This window comes from Setaria italica, chromosome IX, assembly GCF_000263155.2.
Source record: "Setaria italica strain Yugu1 chromosome IX, Setaria_italica_v2.0, whole genome shotgun sequence".
Taxonomy (NCBI): domain Eukaryota; kingdom Viridiplantae; phylum Streptophyta; class Magnoliopsida; order Poales; family Poaceae; genus Setaria; species Setaria italica.
Genome location: NC_028458.1, coordinates 28,445,396 through 28,450,608, shown reverse-complemented (window position 1 = coordinate 28,450,608; position 5,213 = coordinate 28,445,396). Strand labels below are relative to the sequence as shown.

At 38.1% G+C, this 5,213-nt stretch overlaps 1 long non-coding RNA gene across 1 annotated transcript; it reads right to left on the bottom strand.

Annotated features, from left to right (window-relative positions):
* Positions 1 to 767: 767 nt before the first annotated feature.
* Positions 768 to 2,594, bottom strand: LOC111255867. Its single transcript, XR_002676006.1, has 2 exons — positions 2,262 to 2,594; positions 768 to 1,034 (listed from the first exon to the last, which is right to left on the bottom strand). It is a non-coding gene; the product is annotated as an uncharacterized LOC111255867 (long non-coding RNA).
* Positions 2,595 to 5,213: the final 2,619 nt, after the last annotated feature.

The following is a 5,213-nucleotide window of genomic DNA, read 5'->3' as shown; positions in this document are numbered from 1 at the left end:
TCTCCTCCCATGTTGGGCCCACGGCAGTCTATCGCCCTAGGCGGGCTTGGGCCTTTATGATTTGTTGTTTTCATGAGCTTTAGGAGGTTGTTAATATTTCCCCCCAACACAAACGCAGGACGCTATATACAACACCCCAAATAGGACGTAGAGTATTACACTACTCCGCCTCGCCCGACTACCTCCTACTCCGAGCATAGGACTAGGGGGTGTTTGGGAAACACCTGTTAAAGTTTAACACCTATCACATCGGATGTTTGAATGCTAATTAGGAGTACTAAACATAAGCTAATTACAAAACTAATTGCACAGATGGAGTATAATTCGCGAGACGAATCTATTAAGCCTAATTAGTCCATGATTTGACAATGTGGTGCTACAGTAACCATTTGCTAATGATGGATTAATTAGGCTTAATAGATTCGTCTCGCGAATTAGCACAAGGTTCTGCAATTATTTTTATAATTAGCTCATGTTTAGTCCTCCTAATTAGCATCCGAACATCCGATGTGACACTGTTAAAGTTTAGCACCTCGTATCCAAACAGCCCCTTAATCCTGTTCAAACTCGATCAACAAGACCAACAACGAACATGCCTTAATCAACACAGGCAGAGCTACGCAACCAACAACATCATAATAATCATTCTCATCTCCGCCTGGTCTCCAAATTTATGGTGTGAACCATTTATTTTAGAATTAACCACAAGTATATAAAGTGATCCTATACCTCACGAGTAACATGCAATCACTCGACTTATACCAAACTTAATTAAGCATAGCATTTTTATCGAGCTACACATACTTAGTATATAACAACTAGTATGGTTTCATCCAACTCGTGAAAAGTTAATGCACATATACATAACTAAGAACATTGCATAATTTTAAAATTAGAGATTATGCTCTGCGGCTTGCCTTCTTTCTGCTGCTTAGCACTGGGCTCTTCCGGACCTTGGACTGAATCTTCTTGCTGCTCTTGTTGCCCTTTGGGCTCAGTGACCAACTCGTACATGAAGTTCTCAGCTGTGGACTCTACATGAATGTGCAATGCAAGATTAAAATGATGCATATTTTCTCACATAAAATTGGGCAGCCATTTATTGAGTAAAAAAACATATAGAAAACTACGCAAAGAAATATGGTGAAACTACCATGATGGTGTTCAGATTTAATTATTTCTTTGGTTTGAAGGACTTCCTTAACTAAGTTATTGAATCTAACTCAAAAACATATCAACATTTCCGTGAAGAAAGAAAATAGCTAACTAGTGAATTATTATGTTTTAAATAGGAGGCAACTAGAGATAATCAATTTTATCAATTCTCATGTCCTAAAATGAACTATTAACAGTGACAAATATCACCAGAAATTAAACTAATAGAATTTACATACAACCATTTTTATTTATACTAAGGTAAATGTAGCTACGAACAAGGAATATTCACTAAACGAACTTGTGAACACATTCTGGTGATGAACAAGATATAGCATGGTTAAAATACTAAAAAATTATTTTAGATGAATTTACCAAGATTTTATATAAACAGAAAATATTTATCAAAATAAGGAAATGCCAAGATGGTGATAAATTTATTTAAGTACCGACATATGGTTTCTGGATATGAAAACTTAACAGAAACTAATATGACATAAGAGTACTCTACTGTGAATGTTTCATGATTTTTGGGTCGACAGAAATATTTATACACATTATACTCTATTATGAATACACTGATTTGTACCAAGGGCAAAATAGTCATTTCACCATGTCTATCATTTTTCAAATGTAGCATGAGTCACTGAAGATCCAAAAAAATGGGTTTCATATTTTTAGTATTTTTCTACAATTTACGATTCATTTATCAAGTTTCAGTCAAGATTTACATAAACCAATTGATCGTTATTACTCAAAATTCCCAGGGAAAACTTTTGCTACCCGGATACACTCTAACCCACAGACAGGCTGGGCCGGCGACCAACCCGACCCAGGCCAGGTCACCACCGGGTCAAAGCCGACCCCTGCCGGCTTGACCGGCGAATCCACGCCGGCGGCGAGGATTCCAGCGAGGAGACCTGTACCAACAGTTTCAGCGCATCAAGACGCACCCATACCCACCAAAGACCCTACTGAACAGCGGCTAGACCCGGCCGGCGATGAGCGGCGACGATACAGACCACCGGCGGCGGCCCAGCCAAAAATGCGGCGACAACGGCGGCGGAGGAAACGGGGAAATAGGGGCTAGAGCATCTAGGGCTCACCGGGGTTCCGTTTTGGCGGTCGGTGGTGGAAGAGGAGGCCGGTACGGGGGAGTTCACCGGTGGTGCCCGAGCTCGGGGCCGGCGGCAATGGCGGGCGGGGATTTGTCAATCCCCCGCCGGAGGAGCCATGGACGGCGCTGCTGAGTGGTGGCGAGTGGAGTTTGGGAGGTGGGGAAGGCTCGGCAGGCGGAGATTTGGGAATGGTGGGCGGAGCAGGGAGAAATCAGCCTGCTGGTGGAGCTGTTCTGTGGTTCAGTTCCTTGCCAGGAAGAAGAAAGAGAGAGAGATTGACTGAGAATTCGGAAGATGTGAAACGAGCGTGCGGTGGAGGGCGAGGCGCGTGGTCATGGTCGTGGCGACGCCGAGGCTCTACGGCAGAAGATGAGCGCCACATGTCGGCGTTTTTCTGATCACGGTCGGGCCAAGTCCGAATGAACCGAGCGATTCAGTTCGCGCGAGAACACATTCAAACTGACTATGTTCGTCCCATCAAAACTCCCCGATTTCATGCATAACCTATACTTATAATCTTCATCAAAGTTGTAGAACAAGCATCCTTCTATAACTTTCATTAATGGTTCCTATCCAAACAATCTACGGATTTGAAGTTACAGAGGCTCAAATCTTGCGATTAATCTGTTTTAACTGAATTTTCAGAGATTGATAGCTGACAGATTCTATTTGCATTTGGCTGACTTTAAGTCGATTTTTGAATGTCCAACTATGATCCAAATTTAACAGCAAGAATGTTCATGTAAACTTAAATCATAATACGACTCATTTTGATCAAGACCTTGGTTATGTGTTTAAGTAAAATATGGAGTTTACCACTCCAAAACATGGGACTTAGAAACTTGTAAACTTCAGCCATGCATTGAAGGACTTAGAAACTTTCAGAGTTTGAGTGAAAACAGGGGTTGACCAATATTTGTTCTCGAATTTTAACTATTAAATAAGGTTTTCACACTCAAGATGATATCCATGTGAAGCTAAATAGGAAGGACTACAAAGTTTGTATTGGCTAAAAGTAGAGTGTTTAGCAAAAATAAATTTTAAATGGCACCCCAAGATGACTAAGTTGGAGTAAACCAACACTAATATAGCAAAAATGGGATTTCGAATTTATTTCAATACTCAAACATGTTCAGGACTCAAAATTGATTCATCTAACACTTCCAACTTTATTTAAGTATAATTTACATATTTTCCATATGCACACTTTTATTGTTATTTAATTTAGAAGAATAGCCAAAATATTTCCTAAATTTCATTTAGAAAGAAAAGCAACATCACATTTGCTCAAGTGCTAGAAAAATTATTGAATATGTTTATGCATGCATGATTTTGGAATTAAACTCATATTTCCATGTTTATACTTGTTATTAGTATTTAATTTGATTTTTAGCTAAGGCATTCCATAATATTGTCTTTAATAAGAAAGTCATTAGAACATATAAAGCAGAGCATAGAAAATGATATGAGAAGTTATTTATGCATGCACAAAGAATTCTAGTGTTCAATTTAAGGAAGTTTCATTCAACTGAATTTCATTATAAAGGATTTCAACTTGCAATTTTCATTTTGGAGCTTTTAATACTATTAGTCAACTTCCCATTAGAATTAGATTTCCACCTTAAAGAACTTCATGAGTTCTAGTTTTATTTACTTAAAACATTATGTTTAGTAGGAACATGATATTTCACCATGATATGTTTTTTAAGACATGTTTTAATTCAGCAAGAATTTAAAGGAGTACTCTCTTTCAAACTTCTCTAAGAATTTTCATGTGAACAATACCAAAAATTCAAATTATGAGTTTTTCTTATTTAAAGATGACATCAACTAGCATACAGATTTGTTGGTTAAAATTTTTAGAAACCCTCCACGTTGAACTTTGCAAAGTCCAAATAGGTAACTTATTTACAAAACCACTAAAAAGGTGATTTCTAACATTTCGAAATTAGCGTCAACTTAGATATCGACCACTTTTCTTTTAAAGAAATTTAGACTCTTCTGAAAGTTTTGTTTCTTAGTATAAAACTATTCAAGATTTTTCAAACACCACTTTTGGACAGCTAGTTCATTGTTGGTTCAGATTCTTAATTGTATTTCGAACAACATGATCAGAAATGATAATGACATGTTCAATATTAATGATTGTAATTAACACCCGGGGTGTTAGAAGATGGAGGAATGCCGGCGCTGTCGCAGTTCGACGCTGACAGCTACAATTCCTGCCCAGTGTGAGTACTAAAAGTAAGTACATGGTAACAGGGGTTTGGCAACAAATTGTAAACCGTAACTTGGTTTGAATGAACACAACGCCATTGAAATACTCGGATCATTTCTGCTCACAGCAAAGATTAAACAGAGGCTTGCTAAAAATGACATTAAAACTGGGTGTTTTGAACAAGACGATGATGGTGTTTTATGGTTCAAAAACCATCTTGCGGTGCCCAAAGACTTTGAGCTCCAGAAATTAATTCTTGATGAAGCTCACCTCTCACGTTATTGATCTATCCACTGTGGTAGCAATAAAATGTACCAGGACCTGAAACAACAATTTTGGTGGACTAGAATGAAGGGCGAGATTGCTAAATATATATATGCAAGTGTGATCTCTACCAAAGGGTAAAAACTAGTCACTTAAATCAGCTGGGACACTTCAGTCATTAAATATTCCATCTTGGAAATAGGAAGACATCAGTATGAAATTTTATTATTAGCCTTCCCACAACTTCTAAAGGATATGATTCTATATAGGTTATCGTTGATCGTCTCACAAAATCTTCTCATTTCCTTCCAGTAAATAGTAGTTATAAATCAAAGCAATATGCTGAGCTATACATTGCACGTATCGTGAGTCTTCATGGTGTTCCAAAAACAATCATATCTGATCGGGGCTCTCAATTCATTGCTCGTTTTTGGGAACACTTGCATAAATCTCTCGAT